Raw genomic sequence first — 19,186 nt, 5'->3', positions numbered from 1 at the left:
TTCTCAATATTGTCAACCAAATAAAGCAATAAATTATAAAGTGTTTTGATTGACAACATAGGAACGTTATTGCAAAATACAACGCAGAAAAATTTATTCCAAAAAAACAACATCAACACCATTATATGAGATAGATTGCAAGGGCAGAAAAAATGGTTTGTTCAAGGTTGATGTTAGAAGAACAACATACAACACGGAACCTTGAGATTTTTGCTATCTTGTGATTCATCACAAAGAATGATGCAAACAAGTTTGGAACGGATACATATAAGTTAGATTTTGGATAAAACTTAATTAACGTGTGCTTTTATAGTATAATTCGATTATAAAACCCCTCGGTTATTACAGAAACTGAAGGAATAGATCATTTAATTTACAAATAAAACTAAATGCACCCCTTTTAAAGAAATAAAAACATAAACTGCATTTGTTGAGATTCGAAGTCTGTCGTGAATTATTTTTCCCCTCAATTTTATTCAGAAGCCGAGGGAATAGGTGGTATTTATCTTCTAAAAATATAAAACATGACGTGCCTTATCATTATACCTTTTTTTTACTGAGGTAAAAGTTTTGCCATGAAATATATTATTTGTAGTAGTGATCAGATAAAAGGTTACCAGATTCTTTATGCAACTATAGGTGGAGTTGGATAGTAGTATTGCATTGTTTCATTCCACTTAAGTCGGTGTCTTGTAGGAGATCAAGTGTATACTTTCTTTGACATAATGTGATGCCTTCATTGGATCTTCTCACTTCAAAGCCTATAAAGTATTTGAGAACTGTTGAAGCGGTAAGCAAAAGTAAGTGGTATATTATTACCAGTTGATATAGGTTATATCGTATCGTATCCCACAGATATTGGTAGAGAAAACTGCCATTCAACATTCTCGTATTCTATGTTTGGTTTTGGGTTACGGAAAGTAAAATGTGGGAAAAGTAAATAAGGCAAATAAATAATCTATTGTAGCTTAAGAGAATTCATTATGGAATCGTATTTCTACTCAACCCGTCGAATACTTAAATCTGAAGATCTTATCATAACACACTCACAATACGCATCAAAATCACCAGGCATCATTCGAGACGCCACTCATCAGTGTCCATTTCTGCAACACCGACGAGAGCTCAACTGATATTTCGAAGAGAGCTCAACTGTATTGCTCAACTGATATTTGAAACTTGTTTTATTTTATTTTGATTGATAGGTGTTTAATTAATGACTAAATCGTTTGACTCAGTTGGTTTGTGTGTGTGTGTGTGTGTGTGTGTGTGTGTTTAAGGCGTGTGTATAGGGGCGTGGATTCTATCCACCCTTTTTACACTTTTGTTTGTTTTATTTTTGCTTTTACCACTTACCAATTGATTTCCCATATAATGATATGCTTAGGCCTTATGATCAAACACAAGCAGTTGGCCTAGTGGCTAAGCTTTTGTCTTGTAACGTGAAGGGCATGGGCTCAAACCCCTTAGTGTGTGTTTGGATGAGGTAATTGGAAATTTTAAAGGAATTTAGAATTCAAAGCAATTCAAATGATTCAATTGAAATCCATTCATTTTAAATTATTTTGTTTGGATGGAATATTAAGGTAATTCATTGTTAGATTTTTGGAGTCATTTTTATATAATATAAATTTTTTGGACCAAATTAAAAAAATTGAAAAGTAGGGACGAAATTGTAATTTTTAAAAATTTAAAGGACCAAATTGTAAATTTTAAAAATTATTAAGAATCAATTTGCAATTTTTTAAAAAAATAGGGTCAATTTTGTAATTTTGGAAAATATGAGGACCAATAGGCAAAATTTGAAGAAATAATAGTAACAAATATATTTATGGAGTATGAAGGAATTTCAAATTCTTTGGTTTTTGGTGTCATTTCAAAATGATCAAATTTAACTTAGATAAAATACTCCATAAATTTCCATCATTTTAACAATTCTTCATTTTTGTATCCAAACAATAAATTTTGTGCAAATCATTTTGAATTCCCTCAAAACATTACATTACCTCATTAAAATGCTTCATCCAAACACACTCTTAGGGACCAAAACCTTTCTTTTTATCACTTGTTTTATTTGCTTTTTATTTAACTTTGATAAAATCATTAAAAATATCAAAAATAGGTCTTTTGATTTAATTTTTTGCACACTTCTTATTTAACTTGTTTACTTTAGAATATAATTAAAAAATCTAAAAATATTTATTATTTGATCATTTTAAAATTAAATCAAAAACAAGTCTTTTTATATGTTTTAAACCTCTAAAAAATCGTTTCTTTTAATATTTTTCACCAAGTAAACTCCTACTATTTTTTGTGTGAATCTTTTAGGGATAGGTTAAGGTCACCTTGACAACATCATGTTCCCATAAACCAACTCTCTTTTAGGTTTTGTTCTTTTAAATCAATTTTAAAATCAATTAGGGTTAGGTATTTCAAAACCCTAATTTGAATTCCTTTGATCTCTAGCAATGCCATGTTAATATAACTTGTTTGTTTTGATCTCTCCTTATTTGTGTACTTGTACATACTTGTTGATATTTTTATCATTGTAGATTTGTGATTTATTTATGGTATTATCATTGTATATACATACTTTGTTTACTAACTAAGTGCATGAGATATCTATCCATCATCTATCATATTCATTCATATATGAAATGATTCAAAGGTATAAACATCCTTTTATCCATCATCATTTGAGTTTGACATTGATCTCTTTGTTATACTCACTTGTTTACTTTTGTGACACATGTTATCACACACACACACACTTGAGGTATTCATGATGGATTTCTTAAGTTGTTGTTGAAATATACAAAGGAATGGGAATGGTATTGACTAAAATTGTTAAGGTACTCAATCTCTCCTCCAAATCTCTTTTATCTTTGTGCTTAGTATTGTTAAAGCTTTGCACCCAACTTGTTTTGAAAATGGTTTTGTATTGTTAAAGTTCAACCAACCTCTTTTATTAAACCTTTGCCTTGTATTGTTAAAGCTTAACATATTAAAAACCCGTTGAGTATTGTTAAAGCTTGATGTAACACCCCATAGTTTCCATTTATTAATTTAATTAGAATTTAAATTAATTTGGCATTCTATTGGATTAAGTTGGAGAATTATGGAAAATAAGATAATTGGGTCAGTGTCGTGTTTAGTAAAAAGGGGGTTCTATATGTTAGGCCCTTACTAAAGTTATTTCTATTTTTCATAAAATAAGGGAAAGAGGGAAATTGGAAATTAGAAGAAAAAGAGCAAAGAAGAGAAGAGAGCAGAGAACGTGAAAGTGCGAAGGAACAGAGAAGAGGAAGAACCCAAGAACTAAGCTAAGGTAAGGGGAGACTCTTTCGATTATCATCTTTTATGCATTCATGAATGATAAGATTGATTAGGTAGATTAGTTCTTCAATTGTATGTGTTTTAGGTTTGGGGTTTTGAAGTTTTTAGGTTCAAATTCATGATGTTTGATGCAATTGATTGTTGTGAAATGGTGGCTGATGTTAGAAAGGATTAGTGTGATATAATTGTGTTAAATGGCTGAAATTGGTTTTGTTATTGGTGTGTGCTTTCAAAAATTTGTATTTTCGAGCTCGTAATCGGTTACGGTAACATGTTACAGCTGTTTTCAAATAATAGCGAATAGGTTATGTCAAGAGTAACCGGTTACGCTATTGCTCGTAACCGGTTACACTGGGAACATTTTGAAAAATAATAACATTTTCGAGGGTGTAATCGGTTACACCATTGTGGTAACCGGTTACACTGTAGTTTTGGGAAAATCTATTATTTCAAAAACTTGTAACTTTCAAACAGTAAGTCCATTTTGAGCGCCGTTTTGTGCGTTGGAAAGATAATTCAATTTTCTATCTAATAAACTAGTTTAATGAACAGTAGCTTGATTTTATTTTTAAAAAAAAAACTTTTTTTGTTTTATTATGGTGGTGAATTATATTATGTATGCATAAGTGATGAATGTATTTATGTGGTGGGGTTGTGGAAAATGTATTTTCTCTGTTGATATTGTGTTTGGTGCTATTTATGCATGACATGATTTCTGATCGGTGTTGAAATATGTATGCATTATCCAGTGTTGTTTCAGTGAATTGGATTATGATAATGTTGTTCATTTAATTGGTGTTGAATGATTAGCATGCTATAGGTGGTGCATGCATTCATAGTCATTTTGGAGTTGTATCCTGGTGGTGTTTGGATCACCAGTAGCTAATTCCTGTTGTGTGGAATTAGTGAGTTGGCGGTAGTCGTATCCTGGTGGTGTTTGGATCGGTGAGATGGGTTATTCTCATGAATTGGTACCACATGCATGTAGTTCATTACATTATTATAACATGAATGGAAGATGTCCAATGTTATAACGTTGTGTGATGAATTGTATTTGGTTGTACTCTATGAATTGCTGTGAGAATAATTCTAAAATCTGAAATATGTATGATAGGGTGAATAATGTATCTATGATATTTTTTTGTTTATGGATTTATAACATTGGTTAATTGTGAATGAGACTCACCCTTACTGTTGACATTTTTCAGATTGAGGAGTAGCGGCTTTGTGCTTTGGTGAGGATAGCTCGTAGAGTAATCAGTTAGTGTCAGTTGTGTCGGGTGTCATGCTCTGGTCTTGTAACACTAGGGAAAATGCTCGTTTGTTTTAGAGTTGTTGATAACTCTTAGTTTTATTTGTTGAGTAATTTTTGGAGTTGATAACTGGTGTTTTATATTAATCAACTTATGAATTATTCTGTTGTGCTTAAACATGTTGTGGTGAATACTATTTATTGAGTTTTCCTCGTGATAAGCATGACATGTGGTTTAAAAATGATTTTTGGCGAGTTGTAGCATCCTTTTTACATGTTAATCTGATTTTTTATAATATTTTTCGCGGGGGTTTAGAAGGGTGTTACACTCGACACCCCAAAATATTTTTCCACTTGGCTCTTTTATTTTCCTTTTAAGAGGAACTACAAAAGCTCTGACTTTCCAATTGCACGGGTATGTAGGCCTGAGATGCGATATTTTACTGAGCTCACTTTTAAATCTGCTTTTCTCATCCCCCCCCCCCCCCCCCACTCTATTTAAACAAACAAAAAACACAAAAAAGGCATTTTATAAACAACAACAATAATATTTTCAAAGAGGTTCCTGTGGAGTACCATAGATGTGAGGGGTGCTTAAAACCTTCTCGTTGCTTAACAAACCCCTTTAACCAAATCTCTGATAATTTTATTAGTTTTGATTTTAAAAACTTTTGTGGGTTTTATTCGCTCTTTCTTCCATTTACTTTGGAAACAATAAAGCGCGGTGGCGACTCTGTTTAAAACATATGAGCTAAGTCAATTCAATGGCTTTAGTCTCCCAAATTTCACCGCTACAGTAACAACAAGCTGTTGATTTGGATGTTCGTGCAACATTATGAAATAATGTTGACTACTGCATATGGAGGGTTCAATTTTTCAAACTCTTAATGAAGTTCATTATCTAGATTATGTATCTCAAGTAAAGTATATACATTATGAATTTCACCTATGCGAATTTCGAGATGGTGTCGTCTCAAAGTGAGAACTGGAGTTTCTCTCATGAAAAATTCATGCAATAGAAAAAGCACATGGCCATAAATAGTTCTACATTAATTAACTCAATAAAAGAACTAAAAAGGATAAAGATCCATACGAACAACTATGGTGGTTCCAAGTCTTATGCCACATGTTTCCTCCATACTCCCCCCCCCCCCCCGCTGGTATCTCCATTAGCAACATCGGCTCCGACTCCGACTCTGACTCCAATCCTGGGTCAGGGGCGTGGGCTTAGAGGAACTAGTGGCAGCTTGTAGGCGCCAGTGGCGCTTTAATGAATTTGACCGGCTTGTGGTGGTAAGCCGCCACACATGGCCGTGGTCATTGCTCCTATTTTTATTGGTCGTTGCTTAAGTTTTTTTTTAGTTCGAAAATAGGGAACATTTAGTGAAGTGTTACAGTAAGAAAATAGACAATGCTTGTAAACTTTTGCAGTTGGCAAAAGGTTGCAACATTTAATAAAAAGTCTTGTTGAACGAGTTGTTTAATCAAGGGTCATAACCTTGTGAAACAACATTACTTGTCCTATAAATTGACGATTTCGGATTGAGAAACATTACATTACAAAAACACATCTTCACCGATAAATATCCTAAATTTCATCTTCCCTACATTCTAGTTTTCATAGATCTTGTATAAACTCGAAGTAGGCCGAATTATCCGGATTGTTCCTACTCTTTAGTTTGAAGCTTATACTATTGAATAAATAATTAACAAATATACTTCAATTAAATTAAATGGTGTTCCCTCCATTCTAAAATAATTTGTTTATTTATAAATAAATTAAATATTTTAAAATAAATAATTATTTTTAATTTTCTAGGAATATTAACTTTTTTTTAGTTCTTCTAAGTAAGCAATAAAAAAAATCAAGAATCTTAAATATAATTATAATTTTCTTTAAAATATTACATTTAATATAGTATTCCAAAATTATAAGGGCAAAGTTGGATAGAATGTATTTTTTAAATAGTATATTCTTTCTTTTTTTTTTAGTTCTTCTAAGTAAGCAATAAAAAAAATCAAGAATCTTAAATATAATCATAATTTTCTTAAAAATATTATATTTAATATAGTATTCCAAAATTATAAGGGCAAAGTTGGATAGAATGTATTTTTTAAATAGTATATTCTTTTGTTGCTTACGTACAATATCAGAGGTTTGTATCACTTTCAATCCAATATATTTTATTTTGCATTTATAACTGTGAATAATCAATTCTTAATAAAAAAAAAATTCTCCTATATATATTTTTAATTATGTGTAATGTTAAACATAGGGAATAATAATTTAATTACTAATTATATGCAACATTTATTACTTACTGATCGGACTTGAGGATCTTTTTAGTGATCGGACTTGAGGATCTTTTTAGTGATGATCTATAAATATATCTATAAAATGTTCTATGAATTTTGAGGCATGCTCTTACCCTAAATTTTTAGAACCCAAATCACCTAAATTTTATTGTATAAAAAAATAGGAGATTGTTCTTCCCACCCTTTAAGGGTGCTCCTTCACCACCGTGTGAAAATGCTCCTAGCTTTCAGAGAAACATTTTGGGATGCGCCTTTTTTTACACACTCCTCATTGTAAAATGATGAGGCACTCTTATTTTGTCAAAATTTGATCAAAAGATGCATCTATGTATGCATATGAGGTTTATTCGAAGATGTATCTCATTACGAACCCTTAATTTAAAATTCAGGGAGTTGTCCGGAGATGCATCTGCAGACGCTTTTATTTCATATACCCGCTTCAGACTCTTCCTTCTTCCTTCTTTCATTTTCTGCAACTAAAAAAAACTCATTTCCTCTTTTGCTGCAAACCATTTTCAAATTCCATTTGATCAAGTTTCTTCAAGTTCACTCACTTCGTTGTACTTCATTTGTTGCAAAGTAACTCACTCTGACGGTGATGATATGTAAGTTGAGTACCATCAGACTTGTGCATTGAGGTGTAATCTCTTGTTTCTTGGTTGGCAGGTCCATTTTTGTGGATAAAAATGCAACATACGTCGATGTGGTCTATCTTAAATACTTCATCGACTTGATAGCGATTTATTAGTACAACTGGTAGGCCGCCTATTTGGTTTACCTGTACTCGAAACTGGGCGAGGGTTATCTTTGGAACACAAAACATATGACATGAAGTTGCACGCTGCTTACGGTAATTTACTGTTACTAATATTTGTTGGTGTAAGCCCTAGAGGCCAGTACTTTTGGTACTTATATCAAATAATTTATTAATAATAAAAGGCATTTCTTTATTATGTTTGTTTTTCCAAAATAATAAAGTCCCTAGAATAGCTAGTCCGTTTAATGAAATGTTAAGTTTGACTTAATCATGAGAATCATTAAACATAAGGACACTATTCTTAAAGAATTCGTAGTCGAGCTTTACTATGAAGTGGGATAACATTGAAGCATTGAAACTATTATGTAGATAGACGGATGATCACATCTCATAAATCATGGATAAGGAGTTATCAAGTCTTAACATAGGTATAAATATTAGGAGTAATATTTAACTGGATTGACCCTCTATGAGAATACTACATAGAATGTTATGCAAAGCGTCATAAGTTATTATCATGGTGATAAGTGGTGTATCATACTTCGACCTGAAACCACTATGGACCCTAGATGTAGAGTCGAATACTTTATTTTTGATCAAACGTTGTTCGTAACTGGATGACCATAAAGACAGTTGATAGGTACTCCACAAAGCATGCCGAGGGATATGAGTGACCTAGATGGAATTGGCTCATCCTATGTAACAGGATAAATGTCTAAGGGCCCAATATTGAACTAGAAAAGGGTGACACGGTCTATGCTTTGGGTTCAATATAGACATAAGGGCAAAAGGGTAATTTTACACACAAGTATTATCACAGAAAAGGTTTTGTCAAATCACATGACATTTTCGTGACTTGGGCAGCAGTGATGTGTTGCTAGATACCGCTCATTGTTTATTATGTTAAATACGTAATTTAATATAATTGTCAACGTCACGAGAACCTACAGGGTCACACACAAGGACAGATTGATGAGAGATAAAATAAATAAGGAACATCGTAATCGTAAGGTATAGTGCACTTAAGTGAATTGTAGAACACCGTAAGGTACGATGCACTTAAGTAGAATACGAAATACGGTAAGGTACCACGCACTTAAGTGACATACGGTACATCATAAGGTATGGTGCACGTACACTTAAGTGGGCTTTTTAGCTTGCAGCCCACACAAGTGGTTCTATAAATAGAACCCTTGTGCAGAAGCATTCTTACTTGATAAAAATTCGGTCTGAGAAACCGTAGACGCATTTTTTCTCTCTCACTCAAAACCTTCATTCGTATTAGCTAGCATTGAGACTGAAGGGATTTGTTCGTGTGGACTGAGTAGAGGCGTTGTTCTTCATCAACGCTCGTGATCACTCCTTCGATTCAGCATCAAAGGTTTCATTCGCCACAAGAGGTAACAGTTTCTATCATTGATCATGCTCATTTGTAAGGATCACTAAAGGAAAATTTTAATTTCAACTGCATATTGTATCGCGATTTTCCTTCAATATTTTCATAATAATTTTGTTACACTTAATATTAATATTTTATCAAAATTATTTTCAGAGATAGATCATCTCCCACTTTTCTCGCATCACCGAGTGGTAAGTTGTTCCAAACTATAGTGAGGATTGGCCACTAGCTGCCATCTTTGCCTTGTACAAAGGGAATTAAGAGATCGAGTCATTATGGGTTTATCTTTACTCTCATGTAGCATATAACATTCCTTCAGCCCATATGACGATCATCGTCAAACGCGTCAATTGGACGTCATTTCATTATACTCTAGATGGCTAGCGTGTGGGTCAAGCCTGATGTATCCTTATTTGCCCAAGCGAGTGATGCGGCAGTTTAGGTATTTGTAGATTATTTTGAGACACCCCTAATAGGGTGCTCCTCTCACCGTCCACCACAAAGAATTTGATGTGATACTTGAGGATTTTGAGAGTCACTTGGTACAACAAAGTATTGCGGGATGGCAGCTCCTATATAATGGACATATGCTGGCGGCTACATGACATGGTTCTATAAGGCGTCACACCATATCATGACAACATACGCTCCTGGAAGACCATCCAAGCCATCTAATCAGGAGGTACTAGAGGCTATGGATGACCACATTGAGGACGTGGCGGCGGTCTATTGGCGTATTGTGGATGGGTAGATCGGACATAGATGATGGACTTATTGAGGAATGCAGTCCTCAACTGGCCCTCGTAGAAGGCATGATTACTGAGGCACAGAAGACCTTGCAGTACAAACATAAGAGAAGTCGAGGAGTTAGACATACCCAGTAATTTATGCTTGGTTGTATTGTTTTTTGTATAGTGGATACCCTTTGATAATATTTGATAATTGTATAATTTTTTCATATTTGTGTAGTATGTTGGAATCAATTAATGTATGTGTTTCCCTTCTAATTTATGGCATAAAATGACCTAAAAATATGTTGGCTTAAAAATCATCAAATTTATGATAAAATTGCTGCTTAGAAAACATCGGAGAGTGTTACAGAGATACATCCCCAATACATTCGAATAATATTTATATATGCATCTTCGAAATTCTTTTTTACAGAAATAAAATGTGTGACTGAATTACGAAAGACTTGTATGATTTGAGTTATGCATCTCCAAACAAATTAAAGCCTTGATCATACTCTATAGTCTATAAAGTGGAAACAGTATTTCCAAAAATTAAAATCACAAGTAATCATATCCATGTGCAAACAATTATATACCCATATATAGTCCTACAACTTCATGTTAATTACACCTCTTACTTATAACCTACTACAACAGTAAAATTATTCCTCCACGTCTTGTCCATTAGATTCATCAAACGTGTAACCATGTGCACATTGCACGTACCCTTAATCATAACGGGTAATTAACCAATTCACATCACTTCTAAACACGTTGCTAACCCTAATTAAGACCGACATTAATAAGAAGAAGGTCGTTATAATAGGCCCCACATTTAGAAGCACTCAAAAAGCCCATATTGAACAAGGAAGGGTGGTGGGCCCATGTGACCACAAACAATAATTTACGAGATGGAGAGTACTACGTAACAAATAAACACATCTTCTCACGTCCACTTCTTAGCTTTTTTTTTTTTTTTTTGATTTAATGGCTTAAATTATTTTTTATTTTAACTTTTTTTTCACATATCCACTTCTTTGGATTAGATAAGCATGTGCAAGTGGACTTTATATAAGTGTGTTTGGCAATTTTCTCATCCGAAAGGACCACAATGGAAAATAACACTGCGAACTCAAATAATAGGTAGATCATCAGTCATAACTGTTCACACTTTTTTTGTAGTAAATAAGGGGGTGCATAAATTAATTTGTGATTAGAATTGTTCTCTAGGATAATACGGGGTTTTACTAGTCCTAAATATGTGGGCTCTGGCATAGAAATTGATGTCGGTTTGGGACCAAATGGAACAGTTCTCCAACAGCCATAGTGATTTTAGTTCTTCGGTCATGGTTGGATTTTTTTGCCAGATCATATTCTACTCACACTCTTGTACAACTTTACACCGTTCAACAATAACTATAATCTTAGGTTTAGGTCTTAAGTGTGTTTCTCTCAAGATCTTGAGTTTGAATTTTATTAGATGCTAATAATTTTTGTGTTGGGGTCTAGGGGATAATCATACAGTGTTTTGTTCAATTTTTAAACGGATTTTCGTTAATTGACAGTGGAATTGATCCTTTTAAATTAGTCGATCGCAAAGTTGAATACTAAAATTTTAATTAAAAGTTATATAAATTTAATTTATAAATTTTGAGTAAATTTAATAAAATAGTTAAAATTATGTATAATAATAGTGAAGTTAAAATGACAAAATTAAATTTCATTTATTTTAATAAATAAATATAAGAGTTAATACTTATTTTCACCCCTGCCATATGAATTTGGTTTGAAAAATCCCCCTGCAAAAAAAAAAGTTATAAGAATGGCCTCAACAAATTTTAAAAATTTTGTTTTGGCCATTTATCAGGCCACATCATCAAAAAGTCTAATGTGGCAATTTTTTTTTAATTTTTTATTATTATTTTTAATGACGTGGTTGGCTTACGTGTCATTTTTATTATTTTTTACTTATTTTGATTCTATGTGGCATTTTTATTATTATTTTATTGTTTGGTTCTTAAACTGTTAAATATAAAAGCTTAAAAAATTAATCGCAGAACACAAGACCCAAAGCATACATGAAAAACACCCTTAACACTAGGCTGCATTTTGGTGTTTGTTCTACAATTGTCTTAGCTAACATATAATAGTTATTGTTAACGTTATAAACATTAATAGTTAATATTTACATTATTAATTAATATTAATATTACTAGTTAATAATTATTAGTTATTAGTTAATATTTATTAGTTAATATTAACATTATTAGTTAATATTAATTAAATTATAAAATAATAATTAATATTTATTTTAGTATTAAAGTTAATTAAATTATAAAACATAAACTAAATTAATTAAGTTTAATTAATATTTATTTATGTTAATTTAATTTAGTTTTATTTAGTTTTATTTAGTTTATATTTTATAATTAATATTAGTTTAATTTAATTTAATGTTTATATATAATTTTATTCTATTTAATTAATGTTATTTTACTGTTAACGTTATATTTAATTTAATTAATTTAATTTAAATAGTTTATATTAATGTTTATATTTTATTTTATTTAAACAATAAATATTAGTATTTAAACAGTTTATATTAATGTTTATATTAGTTTAAACATTAAGTATTATATGTTACTAAGGCAATTATTGAACAAAAATCAAAGCGTAGTCTAGTGTTAAGGGTGGTTTTCATTTATGCTTTGAGTCTTGGGTTTAACACTACATGGGACCAATTTTTTAAACTTTCATATTTAATATTTTAAGAACCAAATAATAAAATAATAATAAAAATATCACATGGAATTAAAATAAATAAAAAATAATAAAAATGCCACCTAAGTCAACCGTAAAAAATTAAAACAAATTAAAAAAAAGTTGTCACATCAGACTTTTTGATGAAGTAGCCTGATAAAGGGCCAAAATGAAACTTTTGAAATTTGTTGAGGCCATTCTTGCATCTTTTTTTTTAAGGAGTTTTTCAAACCAAGCCCATATAGCAGGGGTGAAATAGGTATTAACCCTAAATATAATTAAGATGTGTTAGACATCAATTACGTTATTATTAATTAATCTTTTAATAAGCTGAAAAATAAATTTTCTTTTTTAAATATTAATGATGTATTTGGATCAATGTTTTAAAACCGGATTGACCCGGCGGTTGAACCGGTTCAACTTTGAACCGTTGTCTAATTTGGTTCGATTTGGACAATAAACGGTTAGGTTTATAAAATTGAGATAAAATTGTTTCAAACGCAAAATAACCGTAAAATTGAGACAAGTTTTGGTGAACCAGACGGTTCAAAAAATCAAAAATAATTTTTTTATGTTTTACTTCATTTTATTTCTTTGTTTAAATATAAAAAAAATTAATTATATCAAAATAAAAAAAAATTGAAGGAGAAAGAGAAGAAATAATGTAATGTACGTGAGAAATGTAAAAATTATACTGATGAATAATTTATGGCTTTGAGTTAAGCAATTAGGGCAAATATATACATATTGGTTCTTAACTAATTTTATGATTTGTTATTAGGTTTTACATTGCATTCTTCTTATTTTGTAAGCTTGTTTATTAGTATGGTTAGGGATGGCAAGCAGACCCAAACCCGCGAGGCCCACCCGCGTCCGAACCCGAGTCAACGGATGAAAATCCGAATTGACTGGGTTTGGGTTCGGGTGCCACCCGATATTTCGGGTCGGATTTGGGTAGTGTGAAACTTGCACCCGAAATTTTATATATATATATATATATATATATATATATATATATATATATATATATATATATTGTGGAATGTTGTAGGAAAACTGTAGGAAAAAAATATTTTATGTATTTTGCTGCGGGTTCGGGTATGGGTGAAAAAACCCGAACCCGACAGATGTGGGCGTGAGTGTTATTTTGTCATCCGAATAGTATTTGGGTTTGGGTTCGGATTCGGATGCCGATTTTAGATGAGGATTTGAGTAGTGTGAAACATGCACCCGACCCGACTCGTTGCCATCCCTAAGTATGGTATTTATTTGAGAATTTTATTTCACAAATTATGATATAAATTAATTTTATTAGGATATTTAATAATTTATTTATTTAGTTTAAATTTAATATACTGTTCAATCACGATTGAACTGATTGAACTATGACATGCATGTTTTATCGGTTCTTTCTCCGATTCGGTCTTTAAAACATTGATTTGGAGTATGAAAGAAAGTGATAAGAAAGAAAGAAACCGAATTATAAAGTGAATAGAAAATAAATGTAAAATGAGATGATTTTTTTTATGTTTGGTATGAATGAAATTAATAACAAAGTAAAAGAAAAAAAGTTTTAATTTTATTAAATAATTTAAATGCCAAATATATATTACCGGTGTATAAAAAAAATTACTAATACAATATATTACCAGTTATATCATTTATAAATAAATATTATAATTACTTTTTTATAAATTTCAATATTTTAAAAATATTAATGATTTACTTATTTGTAATTATAAGTATATAATATATTTTGTCTTCACAAATAATTTTCTTTAATTCAAAAAATACATTATCATAAATATAAGATAAAAATATTCAAACATTAAAAAAAAAAAATTATCATCTAACAGACTATATTTTGCTTTATATTAAACACTATCACTCCTATGTTCTACATTATAAATAATTTTTTTAGTTTTAGTGGGGACATAGACCTACGTACCATTGTATGTAGCTCCGTCTCTGCTTGAAGCCATATGTCATAACTTAAAAAATAAAGTAATTGCCTTCTGAAATTGAACTCAAATAGTAGAAACATGTATTTCAACATCTTTCTTTTTTTTCAACTTTTTATCCATGCACACAGTATTCTTAAAATTGGATCGAATCAGTCAAATCGTTTGAACTGAAAATACAAAGGGTCATTGTTTTGGTTTGATTGTTTGATCAAATAAACTATTGAACCAGTGGAAATCGATCAGAATCAGCCAAAACTGATAGAATCGGTGAACCATGAGTTTTAGAAAATTGACGGGTTAAACATAATGGGATTCCTTAGAAGGAGATTACTATCGAGTATTGCAACTATTTTTAAACTCATCTTATTTGGGGAAAATTTGCAAAACTAGTGAAATCCGAAAAAGTTACATCTTTATTACGCAAAAAGATGGTCCAACAAAATCTAGAATAATCGTTTACGGTTACAAAACCATAGTAGTTATCACCCAAGCTTTTGGTCCTTGAAGGACCAAAAATATCATTATGGAGAAGTTCAATAGGTGTAGAAGTTGAAACAATGTTTTTAGATTTAAAAGAGACTCTTGTTTGATTACCCATTTGGCATGCATTGCATAGGTGATCTTTTGAAAATTTAATTTTTGGTAGACCAATAACTAGATCCTTTGAAACCGCTTTGTTTAGTAAATCAAAGTTGACTCATGGTTACTAAACACTTAGTGCTTGTCAATAATACATCATCCAAGTTAAGCATATATATATATATATATATATATATATATATATATATATATATATATATATATATATATATATATATATATATATATATATATATTTGTTTACTCTCGACCCCTTGAACATAATGAAAATAAAGATTATTTGTTTAAGGGGTCGAGAGTAAACAATATATATATATATATATATATATATATATATATATATATATATATATATATATATATATATATATATATATATATATATAATTTATATTGTTTACCCTCAAGTCCTTAAACAAATAATCTCATACATTTTGAAATAAATGATGTAAGAGAGAGAAAAAAAAAATTCACCCATAATCTCCACCATTTATTTTAAAATTCAATTGTTCAGATTCATTCTCACATTCTCATATAAAGATGACATTCTCATATGATATGCCCTTATATATATATATATATATATATATATATATATATATATATATATATATATATATATATATATATATATATATATATATATATATATATATATATATATATATATATATATATATATATATATATATATATATATATATATATATATATAGTTTATCCTCAAGCCCTTAAACAAATAATTTTATTTTCATTATGTTCAATCATGCAACAATCATTTGTAAAAGTTATTGTGTATCCTTTGTCGCATAATTGACTAATATTGAGTAGATTATGTTTAAGACCTTCAACAAGCATAATTTCATTGATAGTAGTAGAAGAGGGATTACCTACACTACTGTTCCCAAGTATAGCACCCTTGTTATTTTCTCCATTGGTTACATGGTGTCGCACGCTCGCGAAAAAAATGATCCGGAATCAACAGAGTCTCCATCGAACTTTATTTATCTCCGGAGAGAAGGGAAAACATCGAGAAAACCCGGAAGAAAGGAATGGTTAAGGAAAGGTCTTACGACCAAAGATCGGGTAAGAAGTCGGTTACGCAAAGGGAAGATATTAGCACCCCTCACGTCTGTGGTACTCCACAAGACCCGCTTATGTTTGTTCTATCTAAGGGTGTGTTAATTATTTCTTACTTGCTAAGAAGGAAATGAAAGGATTATAAACAATACGGGAGGAATAGAGTTTTTTAAATAGTTGTGCTCGCTTAGGTCCCGCAACCTAATGCCTACATATCCCCTTATGAGGAATCAGAGCGTCGTAGTTCCGCTCACATGTTTTTGTTTGTGCTTTATAGTGGACAAAGTTACATTTGCATTCTAGCATTAGGATAGCCTCTCGTTGAGCGAAGTCTTATGTGTTACCTGTCTGCGATCGAAAGGAAGTAACATGTTCGATTAAGGGAAAGAAAGCCTTGAAGACGAGAGAGAAGAGAGAATTGGTTTTTTGAAGTTTTATTTTGCTGTTGCATTGTTTCTGATTTTATGTTCATAAGTGTATGTATTTGTATGGAGTTAGCATTAGTATGAATGACATTGGATGATGGTTTAATGGTGTTGAACCGGTTCCAGTTTTATTGGCAGCCTATGGGTATTAATATGGTTTCGGTTTATTTTATGCAGGGTTGAATGTTAATGGAATTGGAAAATAGTTTATTGTAGCAGTTTGATTTTGAACTGTGGTAGGCTGATGTATAAGGGAAACAAAGCTTGTGGCATAGCAATCAGCATGGTGCAACTTATCATGAAAAGCTAAAATTGGAAACGAGGATTGAGTTTAGGATAGATTTAGAACAAACTTTGTATAGCTTATCTCTATGTAGTGGATGTATTTGTAACAAGATTGTTTTTTCCTTGCATTGAATTGGATAGGAAATGAATGTTGAGTATGTAAATGTTGTTTCCTTCACATTTTCAAATAAACATTGAATTACCTCTTTTCCCTCCAACTAGTAACACTTTGAAATTCAAATCTTCTCCTACTCTGCCATCTTGAACGAATGGAAACCGAAGATCTTGAAAGTATTTGTAGTTAACAATCAACCTTTATAGTACCAAAAAGTCAACCATACACCAGTAACCTCTTCTTCAAGCCATAGTCTAAGATAACTCGTTCTTTAAGCAATCATAATAAGAACCTCAGTCTCATAAGGCTTGTCATAGGCTAGCAACTTCTTCCAAATGATTTTTCCAAATATTGCATCATAACTTATAATTCAAGCAGTGCACCAAATAATTAAATCAAACTCCATAAGAAAGATCCTCTTGATTACTACATGAATAGGGAATTAAACCCTAATCCAGTTGATGTCTTCGACCCATCACCACTGATTTATTGAACCAAGATTGTTTTAGTGAATGAATGCATGATGTGCTAGGTGTCCTAAGGGATGTATGCAGATGACATGAGAAGTATAAGTCAGTTAGAAGTCAAGAAATAGGAGGGAAAATTTTGGGGTGTAACACATAGCCCTTATTCTCTGGCGTGAAGTCAATAAATAGGGAAATGTCACCTGTCATATTCCTTGAGCATCCACTATCAAGAAACCAAATTCTTTCCATGGAGCCAATATATTCAACCTACAATATCAAACAAGAGTGATAGGTACCCAATTTTCATTGGGTCCTTGAGAGTAAGTGGAAATTATGTTGCACTTAGGCAACAATTAAAGAACACCTTTAGGAACAATAAATCTCCTAAATTTGTATTTTGCAATGGTATGATCTTTCTTCCAACAATAGTGGCAAGTCAAATGAAGATGAGAATAATTTTTGCTATTTGGTTCCTTTTCAACAAAAATATACTCCATGTATGGTACTGTTAAAGATCTTTTAAACTTTGCCGGATCAATAGCAAATGTAACTATTGGTTCTAAATCCTTGTTCAATTTGGATTTTAGAGTATTGACCTCTTTTTGTCAAATGTGACAAGTTTCACAACCAAACCAAGAAGGCTCATCATCCTAAATTTTAACTTTTGGAACCTCTAACATGGTTCGCTTAAGAGCTTTCATTTGTTTTTCCGTTTCTAAAACATTGGCTTCTAAGTGTGAAATTATTCATTTATTTGAAGTCAACCTTTTAAAAGCAACTTTAAATTCACCATATAGATTTTCAAAAGCAATTTGTAAGTCAAAATAAGACATTTTATCAATAGTTCCATGTTTAGAATGACTTACATTCTTCTTATTTTGATGGGATATGAGACAAAGGTTTGTCGTTTCATCATTATCATTTGAGCTATCTTCACTTGAGGATTCACTATCACTTTCACAAGCAATGTACGCTCTTTTGGGCTTTTGCTAGAATTCTTGTATTGACCATTTCCTTTATCTTTCTTAAGTAATGGACAATCCGACTTATAGTGATTGACATTTTCACAATTATAGCATGAACCTTTAGATTTATCTTTCTTATTCTCATCTTGTCTTGAGGAATTAGATTGTCTTTTATAGTTAATGAGACTTTTGACAGAATGTTTCACTCCATTTTTCTTGAGATACCTATTGTATCTTCTAACAAACAATCACATTTCTTTATCATCCAAATAATCATCATCACTAGATTCACTATCATCTTGCTCTTTAGTTAAGGACTTAGAGCTAGAAGTCATAAGAGCAATTGACATCATGTCTATCTCCTTTTCCTTGTTCTCATCTTTCTTAATCTTCTTCTCATTCTTCTCTAGGCAAATGAGCTATTGCTCACATTCTTCAAGCTTTCCGAACAAAGTAGTGATATCCAATGTCAATAGATCATTAACTTCTTTGATTACGGTGACTTTAGGTTTTCATTTCCTATTAAGACATCTTAGAACATTGTTAGTAGCAATTTCATTAGAAATGGACTTACCAAATGCATTCAAACGCTTTACAAGATGAGTGAACTTTTTTGCATATCGGCAATGGTTTCACCATGCTTCATATGAAAAAGTTCAAACTCTTGATTCAAAGTATTGATTCTAGCTTGTTTGACTTCATTAGTGATGGAAAATTAAGACACAATAACATAC

The sequence above is a fragment of the Vicia villosa genome, linkage group LG1, assembly GCF_029867415.1.
Source record: "Vicia villosa cultivar HV-30 ecotype Madison, WI linkage group LG1, Vvil1.0, whole genome shotgun sequence".
NCBI lineage: Eukaryota > Viridiplantae > Streptophyta > Magnoliopsida > Fabales > Fabaceae > Vicia > Vicia villosa.
Note: the sequence above shows the minus strand (reverse complement) of the source record.